The following is a 19,392-nucleotide window of genomic DNA, read 5'->3' as shown; positions in this document are numbered from 1 at the left end:
GAATAAAAACGATACGTTAGCTATACTCCATTTAAATCCCATGTTTATATGGTCATACCGTTATAGCTCGGTAAAGCTAATTACATTGTGAAAGTTAGAAGCACACATTATTTACTAAAAGCACTACTGCAATTACTGCTACTACTACTACTACCGATGCTGCTGATACTAATATACTGATACTTCTACTACATACACGACTAATACTACTACTACTACTACTACTACCACTACCAATAGAGACAAATGGACGTTATTACAAGATATACATGACACTCCTTATCAAAAATGGCGTGGACATGAGACTTCACTATATGGAAACCTCACGTTTCAACTTCACGAATAAACATTCCACTGACAGGACACGGCACGTGATAATTCGTTACAATGTTTATTATCACAACATCAATGAAAAGGTTTCTTTCAATTTTTTTAATTAAACATATCTGAATTTTTTCATTATTATATTATTTCTCGAATTTGTTCCCAATTTACAAACACACACACACACACACACACACACACGCACACACACACACACATATATATAGAGAGAGACAGACAGACAGAGATTGAAAAGGGCACTTCGTCAAGGTAATAACAAAAATTATTTTTAAAAAATCCTCAGAATGTACGAAAACGACTGGACTCCTATATGTTGGACTCACTAATGGCAATTTACAACAAGACATAACAATACAGATTTGTGCACAAATAATAGATGAACAGGTTCGTGTCTCTATCATACAGCAAACCAATATATTTTTGTGGTCTTGTTTTAAGTTACCCTGGCACGTACCAGATGGTCCTTCCGATGTCTAGATTTACGGAACGCAATCATAAGAACTTCTTGAAATATATCCTGGAAAGGTTCAGACGATCTAATATGGTGTGTGTGTGTTTGTGTGTTTGTGTCTGTGGGTGTGTCCTAGATGTGTGTTTCATTTTGTGCTGTTATAGTATGTATTGTTTCATCAGCTTTCAAAGCACCCCGTAACATAAGCATCGTGTTTATTATCATATGGCTCTATATCATTGGTCACGGTATGAGTGATTCCTTCAGTAGACGGTACAGCAAAAAAACTGTCATTCATATTCTCTAACCAACCTGGAGTCAAGAGATAGAGATCTTTAAATATGTACAGACATAACATGTGTGCTGCTAAAATGTTCTTCAGTCACGTAATCTATCATTCTCGGTGTCTCTGACTGAAAAATACCATTACGTGCGAGCAATGCTACCACATGTTATGGTAGTGTAAAGAAATAAAATGAATGGTATTCGTTATTCATTTGAACAATAAAGCTAACTTCTGTCAATTATCAGCATCCCGATCTGCAAATAGCTGTAATTTTAAACGTATGAAAATAAACCTACGAGAGCCTGTAAACAAGCTTTCATTGTGGCAAACAAGACGTTTGAAAATAGACATTAGTAATATTTTGAATACAAAGAATATTTACAAATGCATTTATAATTGATTCATTTATATCACATGCATTATAAATACGAGATGGGGTAATTTTCTAACATTTATTACAATATGGTGAAGTTACATAACAGTAAGACATACCGCGGATAGATTTTTTTCTGACCTGGTCAGTTCTGAATGTGTTGGTCATTTTACTAAGAAGTGTAATTCATCTTTAATTTCCCTGTTGTGACATAAATAGAGTAATCTACGTGCCCTACCTGTAACTATATGAATAGGGAGTGTATACCTGTCATGTTTTGTTATAGCCAATAACATTTTCATATTCTATAAGAATTATTGCATCCCTTTATTTATAAACAGCTTAATCCATTTACTTTATCGTGCCATGTTTGCAAGTTAAAACCCATTAACAGTTGTCTAAATAAATCAATTTCGACATTAACATAAGTCGCCCATGTTACTCTGTTGCTAGCATGGAGTGACTCAAGGAGCATTTCCTGGATATATATATATATATATATATATATATATATATATATATATATATATATATATATATATATATATATATATATATATATATATAATAAATAGGTATATACATTATAAGTTACACCAATATGTTATACATTTAAAATGAAAACCAACATATATTATACAACGTCCACATTCACACACCCACGTTTGAAGATTGTCTTCCAAGGGACAATTACACTTTACAGAACTATTGAGTGGATTTTTTTCTACAGATTTTCTATTCTTGTATTCCCAGATCTCGAATGAATAGAGGAGAATGGGCTTAATACGTATATACAAAAAATTACACATTGTGTGATGATAGTGATCCGAGTTTTTTTTTATTAATTTCTTGACAGCAATTAAACCTTGATTAACTTGTATAATAAGTTTTTGAATTGCTTTTGACCAATTTAATCTGCTGTAAACTTTACTCCCAAATAGTTCTAGTAAGTTAACATATTTGGTCCAATTTTCAGACTTCTTACGTCTACCTCCGTTTCTAAAACCAATGATACATGTATACGTCTGTTCCATGATTTCTGAAAGGCCCCATTTTACAAAACAATAGTTCCGATGTCTCTATCTTTCTTATCATTCTAAAACAATATCAGCAAAAATACACATGTCATCAGCATCAGGTAACACAACCATATTTTGTAATTCATTGTCAACAAAAATTCCAGTTTCACCATTTGCATTCATTATTGGTAACATATGTTTTAAAAATCATGGTGAAAAGGAGACAGATTTTAACCCTTATATTACAAATATCGACAGCATAATAATCAATCGATAATATAACGAGAGTGCACTCCTATATTGGTTTGGTAATAATGTTCTTTAATTACAAGGACTCTGCCAAATGCATTAATCTGTACTGTGCGAAAATCCTTGCTGAACATAAATAATATATGTTTCTATGCTATGTTTAACTCATTTCCCTTACTGGTAGTTCTAAAAGATGCATTCAGAAATTTGAATGTTTAAATGACTTTCGAAACATAACTGTATACAGTCATGCATTTTATGCTATTTGGGGGAAACTTTCAAATTCTTTTAACGATCCTTAAGTAAAAACAAACGATATTTTTGACATAAATAATTATATTTGTCAAAATCGTTTTCCTGAGAGAGAGAGACGGACAGAGAGACTGAGACACAGAGAGAGAGGACTTGCATCACTTTCATATTGTATTCATGATAATTCATATTATGACACTGACCTACTCCAGATTTAAATGAAAAGCAAATCAACACCGCATATGCACTCTTTACCCAACATTCAAGCCACAACCCTCACATTTTTCAATACCAGCCTAAAGATTATATATTATGTTAGTTATCTAACACCAAGGTCGCTTCCAGTCTGGGAAGTAGTTTTGACGTACTTTTTTGAAATGGTCTATTTCTGTAAATGAAATTTTCTTTCTTCCAAAACCATCCATGTACTATGGAGAGATCCTATCGAATGAGTGACAGTCGGTTCAAATTAACCTTTTACAGTTAATACTTAAGTAACAATTGTAATCTTTCTTTTTCACGTTACCTTTAATAGTAACCTTTGCAAATATGTTTGTCACGTTATAAGTACGGAACAATAGCCAGATTGCAACATGTAAATGCTAGACCCTGAGGCTAATTAGTCGCTTCATAAATGTTGCGAGTGTACGCCGACATAAAAAAAAAAACGGGGAGAAGCCAGTTGTGTATAACATGGCCATAGGAACTTGTTACTGGCGCCTTATACTGCCGAGTGCGATTCACAGGTAAGTGGCAGGAATTGCCGATGTTGACTCAAAAGAACATCAAGTCAGGGTTGTAAATCCACCCTTGACAGTCTGCCGGGGAGGGGGCAATGTCTTCTCATTATGTAGACCATGGGTGAATCGACATCCACTCGGAATTGAGCAAGGCGTGGCCACCATTGGAATCTCAAGTTTAAATCTAGTGTCTTGAAACTAAACGTCAGTAGTCGCTAAACCATCTTATGGGAATTACATAAGGTAGTTCTAAGCTACTCCGACGTCATTCGAAATTGGCTGGAAACATTTTTATTCTGGGAATTACACGGGAGCTTCGGAAAGGTCAGTGACTTATTTGCTGGATTGTCGCAATCTATTACGGCAAGGTAATTGTACTTTAATTATGTGCAGTATGCATACTTCATTACTAGAATCGTTAGTACGTAGAATTACCATTTGTAGGGTTTGATTCATTTGTAGTGTTTGATCTACATACATATTTTGAGATATGAGCAATGTTTATGTAAAGAATTAATATTGTGATTCGCTATTTGGTTAATTCGTAGTAACCTCGTGCATTTATTCATGTGATATTCTAGATTTGCAAATGTTGAATTGAATTATAACTTTGTATAATCGTTGCAGTGTGCAACATTAGTTAATATGAGTATTTGACTATTTTGTGTATACTTTGTAGGAGTATAATGTGTAAGGATATATCAGCGCATGGATATGTGGATATCTGTGTACACTTTGTAGAAGTGTAATGTACAGAAATGCGTCTGATTACGTGATATTGTTCTGTATAATAAGATTGAGAATCTGTATATACCGATGTGATGAAATCTATTGATATATGCATGATACGCTGTTGATACCGTGTATACAATACCAGAAAGTATGGGTATTTTGATGAACACGAATGCGTGACCAAAGAAGGTAATGGCTTATCTGATGATAGATTGTTGTTTAGTGTGAGACTAGACAGTAGAGGAATATACTAATGTCCTTGTGTGTGTTCGAACAGGAAGCTTTTAGGGACCGGAGGAACTGTAAGAGACAGAGAAGGGAAATACCCTGGTACAGTTGGTCCTGAGTCTCTGGGAGACCAGAAAAATAGAGAAGGGTAGTGGAGGAAGTGAATGGTGAAGGACGTGGTTGTTGGACTGAAGGTGTACTGGGTACCAGTCAAGAAATACTACAGATCATGAGATGAGTAGAAACACAGGACAGGAGGAAAATCTATCACATTAAGTCAGATGATGGAATAGGCCGTCACTTGGTCGAGTGAAAGACAAGTGATACGGTTTTCAGTATTGAATTTCATTTGAGGAAGGATTATCTGTAATTGAATGGCATTACATTTGTTGTTTATTTGAATTTCACTTTTTGTGTATTCAGTAATTTAACTGTCGGCATCGCTGACTGGGGGCTCGGAGCTTTGCATCTCTATCAGTATCAATTTCTAACAAAAACGAGCCAGGGTGGGTCTTCTGTAATAATTAAAGATAATACTGCGAGCACCCCACCCCAACCTAAGGTAGTCAACGAGAGACCCCTTTACAATGTTGTTATTTTAAATGTGTATTAGGTTGGGTCTGAGCACGGCAGGCCTCACACTAAAGAATTAATTGTCTATTGACGTTGCGAATAGACGAAGGATTAGAACTGACGATTTACAATGGATTTGTGTATAGGACACTTTCATACATTTGCGGCACTTGGATGTACTCAAAAGACTATTTCTCAGAGAAAGTCGTTCAGTATTTCACTCTATTAGGAAGGGGTAGCGAACGAACCGGGAGTTTTCTAAATTAAGCATTCTTAAAAGTTCGATGTTACAAATTAATTCCAGGAAACGCTTAAAATGTAGCTGCTTCCGGGGCATTACTGGGATAGGGCAAGGCGATCGTCTCATGCCCGCGCCTTCGGGGTCACGCGGTCCAACTGACAAAAAATAATTAGGGATACTACATTATGTTCACTGACCCGATTGCGGTGCAGGAGTAGGCGCCTTGGGTCTCGCACACTCAAAGGCCGGGCCTGTTCTGACGGTTTTCCTTCTGGGCCGATACCGGAACGTCAGTGACAAAGACTTCTCTCCAACTTGTCTGTGCTACCCCTACAAGATTCTAAACGATAATTGTTATGGATCTGTCTCTGATCATTTTGATATCATCTTCATAGACATTCATTAATTACATTAAAATATATCTTTTAATAATAGATAAGTCCATGCTCTCCGAAAATTAGGCCAATCATTTCATCAAAATCTGGCAAAACTCCACCTACCAATTACAAAGCCAATTATACATGGAAAGAATTTTCAATTTGGTTACAGTTTTGACTGTGTGTACATGTGCGTGATAACTAGATTTAATACAGACTCGACAGGATAAATATTATAATATCTTGTAATCGCTTACTACCGCATATGTCAAACAATTTGTGTTACCGAAGTCATGGTATAGGGGAGGTAACCCAGTTAATAATATACAATAATATCCTCAGCGGTTGTTTCCATGCTACATAAACATAGGGGCCAGTATTTATGTACAAATGTAATGTCGCAATCAGCGACTTAGTATCAAAATGTTTTTTTTAAAAAAATCAAATACACAAGTGAGGTCAAAAAGATCCATAATTTTGGATACCTATATTAAAACAAAGAATAAGAATATTATGCACTTGACCAAAGAAGTCAATGGCAGTTCATAGCAGAAGAAGTTTATGCACCCCACTCCGAAATTTCTGCCCGCAATTTTCATGTCCAAAGGTCATTTTTGCCACCATGTGATGCTCACAGTGTAAACACAAGCCCTTTTCCTAGATCATAATTGTGCAAAACAGTGTGTACTAAACAGGCTTATGCAACTGAAAATAGTTGTCATCCAAGCCGATTTTTTTAGGTATTCTGCTCACTCCAAACCCATGAGGTTACTGCTGTGGGAGGCTAGCTCCTCTTCTTAGCCAACTATTGGTATTTCACTATCAACATACTGCAGAGTAACTGTGGAAGGTGTACATGCCTGACATCAATTTCAAAAACAACACAAGCCTGAAACACCTAGTTCCCAAATATTTCCATATCTTTAAATAGTAAACAATAATAGCTGAAAAAGTCACACCATAGCCTTAAGTTAAGAAATTTGCCAGGGGCCAATTTACGAAACTGGACCCTGCCAACTAGGTTTCATTCAGATCCATTTTCCAGTGAATAAACAGCATGTGAAAGGCGTACACGAATTTCTCCGCCTTCATAGGCTGCATATGTGCCACAAGGTTACAAGCTTGCGACGGCGAATCGCTCAACAACCTAACACAGTTATGTAGATGAGGTGAAAGAACATCGTCAGATGGATGATTTAGTATGGCAATCACAACGATGAAAAAGACGTGTCAGTTGATGAGGTGAAAGAACATATGGATGATTGACTGCAGTCATAACAATGATGAACAGAGATGTCGGAACAGATACCCGTGGACAAACTCCGACACTCCGACATGTTCCCCTTTTCCTCGTAGTTTAGCGCAGGTTAGTTCGTGCAAATGAGATCATGATGTTGGAAGTAGTTCGTGCAAATGAGATCATGATGTTGGAAGTGCATGTCATATCAGAGAATAGTCACATGGGGTAAAAGACTTTGACCTGAGTCAGTAACCAAATAAACCGCTATTATCATTCTACTTTACACGTATCTGATAGAGTGATATAAACTCCGGCAATTTGACAAGAACATGCACAAATACAGACACAACAATAACTACATACACAAAAATATGCACAAATACAAGCTCAAGTACATGCACAAATGCAAACATGATTATTGATTAAGATCTCATTTGCGTCAACGCTTTCTTGGTAAACAAATCGACCGGGTACAACATAATCGGTACACTGATGGTCACACCAGCAGCTTTGAGTTTCCACATCTTAACTTCAATACAACATCTTAAATGTCCACATTAGACGTTCTAAAGTTTCCTTTTCGATCATAGAAATTCACAAGCAATGGATGTTTGCAACGTTGACTAAAATAGTTATCGACAAGTTCCGTGGCGGTGAAAGCCCATAAAAATCAAAAGTCAAAAGATGTCTAGGCAATCCCACATATGCAATCCATTGCTCTCTAGGTTCCGTTATTGAATCCAGGTTAAGGCTGTTATCTCGCAACATAGACGAGTGAGAATCGAAGGCGAACTCGAATAAATCTTTGAGTTTAGCCATTGTTTATACAGTATAACCACACAATGAGCTGTCTAAGAAAGACAAAAATAGTTAAGATTATTTTGAAAGGTGTGATGAATAGACCATTGTAACCTTGTTTAGTTGTGCATAAATACGCATAAACTTTTAGTACAAATCTAGAAGTTGCAGAGAGCCAATCAAAAGAGAGCAACCTGTTCCCTGTCAACATGGCGAAAAAACACTTGGTCATTAAATTCATATGAGAGCAGCCTCGGTTGAAACATTCAGTCAAAATACATGGTGGAAAATACACATATGATTAAACTGCAAAATAATTTTAACGTGTTTAATAAATTGTGCTCTTATTTCATGATTTCAAAGTTTCTCACTAGAACTGACGTCTCCTAGCTCGCCCGCCCAAAATTAGAGGTGAAATCTGGAGGCGGGGGAGGAAGCAAGTTCGCCCTCCCATCCCCGTCCTATGTGCAGGATCGCATGACAGATGTAATCCAAAACAACTGAAATGGAAATGGCCAATCAGATGGCTGGATATCGTTATGAAGAAACAAATATTTAATAATCATTTTTCTTTCTTCGAACCATATATGTGTTACATATGCCACCGTTCCATGTCAAACTATTTGAGCCAAATAAGTGCTTTATTTCAGTTTTACTTCGTATCGTCGCAATTTCTTTCTCCTAACCACGTATATGAGACTTGAACTTCACCATTGCATTTATTGGCGGTGCGCGGTATTACCGGTATACCGATTTACTGCCGTATTTTTCCGGTGGTATGTACCATGGTACTTTTTCGCTGTACCGCTTCTAAGGTAGTTTCCGTTGGTAAAAATGAAGAAAACTCAACGGAATCTTGTTACAATGTTATTGATATTAACAGAGAGTGTTAATTATTCATGACAAAACTGTCTTAAAAACTATGTTTATGACAAATAAGTTTATCTGTCAGAAATTAATTGTGAATATTGCCAATATGATTCTATTTGCGATCCTCTAATAATGTTTGACACGTATCACGTATGCCAACGCGGTGGCCAAATGGAATGTTGTGAAGATATTCGGGTTAAATCGAACTTTCGGAATTTTTTTGGATGAAATAAACCAAAAATTAGAAACAAAAACACGTATGATGTTTTAGTTATTTACTAGCGTATGTGAATGTGTTGAGTACAGAGGAACCTTGTTAATCATAATTCTGTTTATCCGGAAACCTCGATATCCGGACGTAGTTCAATGGGAGTGGAATTAGTGAAGGGTTAATTTGCTCCGTTAATACAGAAATCCACGTTGCGGATCCGGAAATCAAAATCGGGCACCAAAGTGTAAAATTAAGACAAAACTTGCCTCGACAATGCGGAATTAATCGGCCCAAATATAAGGAAATTCGAAGAATCGTACATGAAAATATAGTCAGTCGAATAACACAGATTCACCTTCACAGATTTGGAGGTTTCGATTCGTCGGTTTCTGACAGGTCATATACTATTGACATTTTTTCTGCCTATACCGCCCTCCTCCTAGTAGAAAAAACAAGCTGACTGACTCTCTCTTTTCGGAGCAGTTTCCGAATCTCCTGGAGTATGGAAATTCGATAGGTGGCAACCTGATTATTCTTGGAGATTTCAACTTTCACTTTGATTGTCCCGGAAACCCAAACACATTAAAACTCCTAGATGCCATTAATATTTTCAACCTCAAACAGTCAGTTAACCAACCCACCCATAAACATCGTCACATTTTAGACAGGATTCTTCATAGTTCTGATGCTAATATTCTACGGTCCTCCCTGGTATCCCATGAACTTGCATCAGATCACCTCTGCATTATATGCCATCTTGACGTATCAGTCCCTAACCCTCCACCTTTATCTGCTACTAAGAGAAACCTCCGTATGATAAATAGAACGAAACGAATGCATGACATCCAAGCAAACCTACCAATTTGCTTACCTCCTACAGCAGAACAACTCGATAACTGCCTGCGTTCATTGCTCGACAAATATTTCCCAGCTAGCAAGTGCAGAGTATCAATTCAAAAGTGTTCTCCATGGTATAGCAGTGTTAGGGACCAGCTTCGCACTGCTAAAAGAGACCGCCGTAAAGCTGAAAGGCTTTGGCTTTCCACCAGACTCACTATTCATAAGCAAATCTATGAAGTCGCTCAGAAGAATGTCACAAATATAGTCCATGCAGCGAAATCAGCCCACTACACTACTAAGATCATGGAAAGTTCCAGCTGCAAAGAGCTCTTCGAGATTACTAACAATCTAATGTCAAGGAACAAATCTACACCACTTCCAACTACCTTCTCTCCAGTCGATCTTCCGGACATGTTTGCAAATTTCTTCTGTGACAAAGTACAAACCATTAGAGATAAGCTTGACACCACAGTTTCAATTAACTCATCCTCACCATACAGTTGGAATACTCAATTTGCGCGGCAACCAATAGCAGCATTTGAACCTGTCTCAATGGATTTCGTACGTACAATCGTGATGAAGAGTGCACCAAAGTCATGGAAACTTGATCCAATTCCAACATCACTGCTGCTTGAGTGCTTAGATCCAGTATTGCCTTCACTAACTGATGTTATTAATACCTCTCTCTCTCTCTGTCATCAGAGGAATTCCCATCATTTTTCAAAAACTGCCATTGTAAAGCCTCTGCTGAAGAAACCAACACTAGACCATAACGATTTAAACAACTACTGCCCAGTTTCTAATCTCCCATTCATATCAAAAATCTTAGGAAAGGTTGTTCTATCCCAGCTTGTATCTCATCTGAATTCAAACAGTCTTTTTAGCAATGTACAATATGCATATCGCCCTTGCCACAGGACTGAATCTACTCTTCTAAAAGTAGTTAATGACATTCTCTCTGCTTTGGATAGCGGAAAGATTACAGTCCTCACCCTCCTCCTTGATTTGTCTGCAGCATTTGACACAATAGACCATGATATATTACTTCACCGTCTGCAGCATGTATTTGGCACTCTTGATACAGCCTTACTGTGGTTCAAGTCCACTTGGTCAACAGGACACAAATTGTGTCTGCAAATGGAATACACTCCAGCCCAGTTCATCTACGTTGTGGTGTTCCACAGGGGTCTGTTCTTGGACATGTTCTCTTCAGTCTGTACACTCAGATGCTCTCAAGTGTCATAGATCATCATCCAGTGTTTCACCAATTGTACGCTGATGACACCCAAATATACAAATCTAGCCACCTAACTGAAGTTGATGCTACCATCCAAGGTGTAGAGAGGTGCATTTCTGATATGAAATCATGGATGACATGGAACAAGCTGCACATGAATGATGATAAAACTGAGGCCATTCTGATCACAACACAAAGATTTTCTCATTCACATCATTTACCTCAAATAATAAATATCAGCAACACCAACATTAAATTCACACAATCAGTAGTAAACCTAGGTGTTACTCTGGACAGTACTCTCACATTGCACCAACATGTCATGAACATATGCAAGGCTGCATATCTTGAGCTGAGACGCATCAGCTCAATTCGCAAATATCTTTCAGTTGATGCCACTAAGACTTGTGTGTTCATTAGTACTTTCAACACTGGACTATTGTAACTCATCTCAATATCTACTCCAGAAACTTCAAAACGTTCAAAACACAGCTGCTCGGATCATACTTAGAGCACCGCGATCAGAGTACACCTCCCCGCTTCTCTGTACCCTACACTGTCGATCCATTCGATCCAGAATAAAACACAAAATTTTCCAGTCCAAAATACCTATCCGACCTCACCCTTGTGTACACACCAACAAGCTACTTACGCTCCTCTTCTGACAATCGTATACGCATTATTCCCACTATGAAAACAGTCATATGGACAGCGTTCTTTTGCATACCAGGGCCCAGCAACGTTGAATGAATTGCCCACTGAACTTAGACACAAAGACACAGAGTGCTCTCAAAACTCACTTATTTCGACTGCAAGAACAAACTTAAAGACCTATTAATGTTTCCTACCTTAAATATTTTCAGCATGTTTTTTATGTTTTCTAATTTCATGGTGTTTGTTTTTGTAATCATATCATTATATATGTTTTTTATCTTATAGGTGTTGTCTAATGTTGTAAAGAGCTTAGAGCTTCTAAAGATTAGGCGTTATACAAAGTCTTCATTATTATTTTTATTATTAAATTTAGAAATTGATCACGTGATCTTTTATGTGCAAAAAATTCAAGCAACATAAACCTCCCTGCAGCCAGCGAATATATAAACAATGTTTTTGTTACACGCTAACGTTGATGTTAATAATGAAATAAACACATTGGCATCAAAGCGTCCACACTTTTCACATAATATACGATTAATAAATTAAGTGTCATTAGTCTCTTTGCTGTTTCCATACTGTACTAAACAATCATTGTTTGCTCATGTTTTTGGCAGCAATAACAGTTGTAAATTACGACTTTTAATAATGTCTGCATTTTATTAGTTTACCATGCTGCAATAAACTGAGAGATAACAGTTTTATTATTTATGTTTTTTACATTATTATGACGACACCATCAAGTAAAGCGTAGATGAGTAGAGATACCGGCGGACATCACAAAATCCATCAATCAAAATATCTCAGAAAATTATATCTGACTTATCCTTAGACATTGTCAATAAAAAAAAAACAAAGGCAAATGGTTGCCCATACCTGCCGACTCAGGAGACCTAACCCGTGCTCATCACACCAAATACCAGCAAGTCGAAGATGTATTCACGTTGTTCTCTGACATGTCGGTGCATGTTATAATAAAGTGAAGAAAAAAAATAAAGACAATAGATGTATTCATAAATTTATTTCAACCTTTATTGAATATACAGTACATGCACAACTAACAAATACATGCATCACATATTGACAGACAGAAATTACACAACAAAAGAAATTCAGGCCGCTGTCACAGAACATTGAATTGTTGGTTCCTTACGTAAGTGTGTTATAAGTTTAGAATGAGTCTCTATGTCTAAGTGGAAAGAGATACATCGGTATAACTGATGAAAATAGCTTATGCACTACTTATGCTGTTGGGACTTAAACTTTATTCCCAGATATATGAAGTTTCATACGTTTATGTCGACGCTTCTGTTGTTTCTGACTTTTACATGGATACAGGTTACCTAACGGAAATAAATCAAATGATTGTATGCAATACATAGCTTGTTATCATGGTCGTTTTTATTCACAAATATCCAAAATATGATTTTGTTATGTTTCCTCCGGGAAGAAGGCTGAGTCCTCGGAAACATATTTGCTTGAACTGGCCTGAACTGGCTAACCGAAGAATTAAAGCGATTCCATTTCATTAAGATGTAAGGAAACCAGTACAATGGAAACGACTCTTCTTTTTTAATTTTCATTCATATGTTTGACATTCTCACAATTTTATAATAATAATAATAACAATAATAATAATAATAATAATAATAATAATAATAATATGCTTTATTCAGTGATTTAGGCCACCGACCCATGTGACAAAATACAAGCAAATACAATGTGCGCTTTCGTATAAAGAAGTTAAATATGGTGTTCATTATGAGTATACATACATAATTTCCTATAATCAATGCATAATATTATTAACATGTTTCTACCGCTAAGTATATTATTCACCAATCATCTGAGTTATCAAAGATCGTCTGAGACGAAAAGCTGAATTGATATAGTAAGAAAGATTTCTTATAATTAATATAATACTATGACTCATGAGGGATACCAATTTTTTCTACAGACTGATATAGATAACAAATTTTATTCAAGTATTTCTTTCTTTAATAGTCATAAGCTGGACGAACACAAATAAAATGGAATTCATCTTCTACCAAATTAATTTTATTTTTCCGTCATAATTCACAAATCGAGGATCTTAAATTGGTAATGATTTAATATTGAATTTATTAAACGAGTTGAATATTGTCCAGTTTTGTGAGCCTTGGAGAGCAATAGCTGGACATTATTCAAGGAGTTTCATAAATTTAATATTAAATCATTACCGGTTTTAGATTCTTTTTGTCACACAGTTTTTATTTCATTGGAAATTATTTAGATGGAAAGAAGAAGGAATAATTTTGTTGATTCTGACAGACGTTGCACCTTTCATTTGTTGTTTGTAAAAATAGTCCCAACCAAAGTTAAACTAGTATTGACATTTAAAAGTCGATTATACTTTTATTACAAACTATAAATCAAGGAACAAGCGTTCTTATGAGTAAACAGAACATTTTACACAGACTAAATCATTTTCGACACAGAATGTCCAATGCGAATGATGTCGCATTGTTTGATGCAATACCCGTTAGATTACAGTTGAGGAGCCATGTTTACGTAACCTCAAGAGTCACTTTTACAATTAAACTTTGCATTGTAGCCATATTCATGTGGAAAAAATGTTTACTGGATGCACAAATTACCATATTTAATGTAACGTATGTGTGACCAGATATTTGCAGTGCTTATTTTGGGACAGTAGACTATAGAATATGCAAACAAAGTTCATTTTTGACTCGGAATTGCATCACATATTTACCGCGTAAATATGCAGTGGTTGGATAAACTTCTGTCAGTTTGGACAAAGGCACGCAAAAAATGTACAGGTTCTGTCAGACTTATTTCATGCTTCACTTCCAGCATGAATACTGGGTTCATTTTCAGCTATTATCCCATGTGCATACCGAACCATTAACAAAAAGTAAATCCGTACACAATTAATTCTTATGAATGCATCGTGGATTGTATCTGGCATGCTTTTGCAATTTAATATGACATATACTTGATGCAATAACTGCTTTCTCTGATTTTTGCAAGACATTTATGTAAGGACTCATCTTTTTGAATCCTTGGGACCGTTTGACTTTTTGCAAGACCATTACGTAAGGACTCGTCTGTTTGAATCGTTGGGACCTTTTGACATTTTGCGGCCAGATAAACATGTGCTGAATATTTACTTAAAGTCGAACTATTTTATGTTTACCTGGTGCTGAAACTATGTCAATCTCTCTTCTTGGTAAAATACAATACGATCCCATCGATATTTACCTCCGTTTAGCAATATCAAAAAAAGACTTTTATTGTTTTGTAATTAAAAGAAGTTAGTATTAACGAAAACGTTATAAATATTTTCTTTTGAGATGTATTTTCTTCTGACCTTACCAGGCGATTACAATTTTGTTTATAAGACATCTGTTGTAATTCTTGAAAATTATAAATCACGTAGTATTAATTAATACAATATTCCGTATTATTGTGGGGCAAATCAAATATTTTAATTTTGATTTGTATTATAGATAATAAAAAATGATGTAAAAAGAAAAAGGTTTTTCTATCTGTCTGGCCAATGTAGCACTGTTTGTTCATATGCCCCAAAGCGACGTTCATAGGGACGATTTTCTAATCGAAAGATGAAAGTTTTTTTTTATTGCCATGCGATGATAGAGGATATTTTATGTTCCTTTGTTAGTTCATTATATGGTACAAAGAGTGATATTTAAAGGAGTATATTTGAAAGCATAACGTGAAGGATGTGACCAATTTATACATACAAGGCCCATTTAAGAACTACACAAATTTCAAAGTGACTATACTAAATAAATTTCATGAGAAAAAGCAGATACGGCAAAATTTCATAGTCTGAAACCACCTGATTATTTCCTTTTACTTTGAGGCTATTTATTGTTTGGTAGGCTTGCAATATTTAACATAAGGTCGGGAACCCTAACAATGTATTAGGAACATCTTCAAAGAATTAGTAAAGTAATTTGCAATTATTTATTTTGTTGCAATGATGCCTTCACTGCCCTCACATGAATAATTCTCATTGAGGCTCTTTTATTCAGATGTAACTAATACTTTGACATTCTTCATTTTTCATATATAGAAAGGCTCCTTTGTAAATCCAACTCGATTAATTAAAACAAACTTAACATACAATCTTCTTTGATGTCGGATGTATAAGTTCACAGGGTTGCAGGTAGTCGCTCAACATAAAATGTAAAAGACACGTATAACGATCGGTTGTTACTCTTACACCTTGCTTACTTCATTTATAGTAGAAAAAAGTCTGGGGAGCAGGAGGAGGAGGAAAAAAAGGTGGTAATGTGGATAATAATCTTCCAAGCTTATAAATGGAGACTTGATGCCCAAATTGCTCAAAGTATACTGCAATTATTACATATAAAAGGATATGTATGTTAAAATGTATTACTACAGATATTGGACATTATAAGATAAATTGTTACAACTTCTTGGTTACATGTTTTTGATTTCTTGAGTATATTATGGCTTGCATGCAATTTTTATTATTTTATTCTGCAATTATCTTTTAATGTGCGTGACTAATTGGAATATATATATATATATATATATATATATATATATATATATATATATATATATATATATATATATATATATATATATATATATATATATATATATATATATATACACTCTATTAGAAAATGTTACTGCATATATCCTACATGTACATAGAGTGTTACGTGTATCAAATTGTAATATCTCAAAATTCAACTATTATGTTAAGCTAGAATTGAATTCAATCACTGTGGACGCAAGTAGCAGCAGTTTAAACAAAAGATGTAAACAGCAGAAACCATTTAGTGCAAAGGAATTTTTTCATGTGTGATAGAGCGAGAGATGCAATATGTCTTAATATTTTGCCAATATAATTTTACTCACACAATAATGAAATGTAAACGGAGTTAGTGTAATGACCTTAGACTGCGATTATCAGGAATCGCAGGTAACCAATGTTAAGTATCACACATCACTGCTTTCATGCAATGAAAGTTGGGATTGAGTTGTAACAATGATATGGCTTATTTTCGCGGCACTATCTACGAAACATCTGAATACAGAAGAAATATTCCGACGCTTTTTATGAGCAAAATCGTAAATCATATTTTTGCTCATACTTTTCAGCAGTGTGGTTTTGCGTAACTTTGTCAAAACATCATTTTTTAGTACCATTTAGAACGACCTAAGCTGGAATCATAATCTAATTTAGATAGAATATTTACAGTAATATAAAATGAAGAATAATTTGGCATGGTCAAATGTGGCTTGACAATTATATTAAAAATGTTAAGTACATATACCTATTATGTCACGTTACATTTCAATGCCATTTTCCAGATGTACACTGACAAATGTACGGGTACTGTATTTCTCCGTTTAACGGGAGCTACGTTTTCTGATTTTCATATCTGCATATACCATAGACGTATAATACCCAGCATATGCATTCCAGTTTATTCCTTTTCCAACCGTAGTAGACCGATAGATACCATTCAAATTTGCAGCATGGCAAACGTTGTACCACCAACCCCCTTTATACAATTCAGCACAATTTAAACTATAACTGTCATTGTCTCGATCCTTTGTTGTAAATTTAGATCCGGAATGGTACGAGAAGGAATCAACCGCAGTTCAACTGTATCCTTCTACGGTGAGAAAATAACCGCTATTCTCGTTTCCAACTTTCAAAGAATTGTATCTGGCGTAGCTTTTGTTTCTGCTCGAAACAGCCATTTCAGTAAACAGTTCGTAGCTGTCCTGTGCTGTAACAGCAAACATGTTCTCATTTCCCAGCCAGAAGTTTTCATTCAAGTCACCAAAACTCCGTTTATAATCTAACCAATCGCGATAGAAATCCACGACCCCGTTTACTCTTCTCTGAATTACCGTCCATACACCACTGGCTGTATCCATGTCACAACGGACATAAATTCCCTCGGGAAGTCTCTCTGGAAAAATAACATACACGCCTGTCTTGAAATACTCTTGTTGGTACAGTTCTTGACAATCCCTCGGTCTTCCAAGTAAATTCCTGAGCCATCCATCACAATTGGGATAATAATATGGAGGTCCAGGACCGTACTCACGTGCATCATTATATTTGCACGCGCATTGACATGTGTTTGGATTAGTACTGTATGGATTTTCTTGTCTCAGCTCAATCTGACCACCCTCATTTTGGGTTGCTGGAGGATTGTGGAAGATCGGTGAGTTCAGCAAATAACTCATCTCTGTTTTCCGACTTGTCTCTTCAACAGTAGACGCCGCCGCACATAGCGAAGCTACTAGTATCAGAAAGACTGCGTTGCCACCCATTGGTGGCAGATTTAATCTGGAATGCCTACAATTCAAGTCGGTGATAAGTTATCCAATAGGTATCAACCTACATACACGTGAAAGCACCTCTTAGATTTGTGCCACCTATATGTGATTTCCTGCATTGTTAGATCTACTTGTGACATATAATAGAGTTCTTAACTCTTTAGGTCTAAGATCAAAGTAATGCGTTTGTTATTTTGAAGTCTTTTTAATAGCGCCTACGAGTTCAGATGCATCAATTGCAACTGCACCAGTTAAAGAGTGAGTGCTTTAATTGTTACATCATGCAACTCATTCATGTATTCGTGTCCACTTTTGTTAAGTTTAATTTCAGTATAATCATAATCATATAGAATATTTTCTTCTTCAAGAGAGAACATTTATGATACTAGGGTAGATTTAATTTATCAAGGGTCATAGTTTAAAAATACTTGACTTCTTTCCCATCACTTGACACAATTAACTGGAGCAAAAGGGTCACTTTGAAATTTCTAAGATGGAAAAATCAAGTGAAAGTTAGCGTGTTTATTGATTCATTTTACTACATTAGAAAGGGTTTTGCTTTATAGATCGAGCGATAATAGCTAGGTGGAGTCACAATGTATGCTTTGGCAATCTGATTAAAATTAGATCTCCACAGTTCGGACAGAGACCGATAAAAGTTCATGATTTGATAGCCTTTCGAATTCCCAGTACACTTATATTTAGTAGCTTTCAGATAAAGCATTACGAATTCGTGTTAGGGATAGTTACCGTTAGTAACAATTTGTTTCGAATGGCGTGCGTCAGTTTCAAAACTTTGAAAATTGTTATTTCATTAGCGAACTACGAGGTCAACAGCATATGACCTCTCCTTGGGATCATTAAGATTTCCACGTAGGAGTGTGAAGATCTGATTTTAGTCAGATCGAATCTGCAAAAAATGTTTTGTCAACCGGAAATTTGTCTGAGCTTTGGAAAGAAGTCAAAGATCTCAGATGAATTTCACTCATTTAGGAATGTTCTCCTACCGACGTAATACTGTATAAATAGTTATAATACATTTTAATAGTTTAGGAGCAAGAACGCATACTTTACGTGTATAATTGATAATTGGAAACAACCACGATATTAACCGTACCATGTAGAACAGTTTCCTTTGCTAAGGAAAACAACCATGTGTTGCACTGCGAAGCATCATGGTGTCAGTCACTTCTCAAGACGTCAGTTGCCTGCCCTTGTTCTCGATTTTGCCTATTTCTTATCACACTTATTATGTTGAGTCAGCATTCGGATAAATGACTTCCTTGAATAGGTATTCTGCCATTTGATAATTACAT

At 35.7% G+C, this 19,392-nt stretch overlaps 1 pseudogene; it reads right to left on the bottom strand.

Annotated features, from left to right (window-relative positions):
- The window catches only part of LOC149793719 (microfibril-associated glycoprotein 4 pseudogene), a 40,164-nt pseudogene extending 22,094 nt beyond the window's left edge, over positions 1-18,070 (bottom strand).
- Positions 18,071-19,392: the final 1,322 nt, after the last annotated feature.

The sequence above is a fragment of the Sinohyriopsis cumingii genome, chromosome 8 (genome assembly GCF_028554795.1).
Source record: "Sinohyriopsis cumingii isolate HCF-2022 chromosome 8, ASM2855479v2, whole genome shotgun sequence".
NCBI lineage: Eukaryota > Metazoa > Mollusca > Bivalvia > Unionida > Unionidae > Sinohyriopsis > Sinohyriopsis cumingii.
Note: the sequence above shows the minus strand (reverse complement) of the source record. Positions and strands in the feature narration are given on the sequence as shown.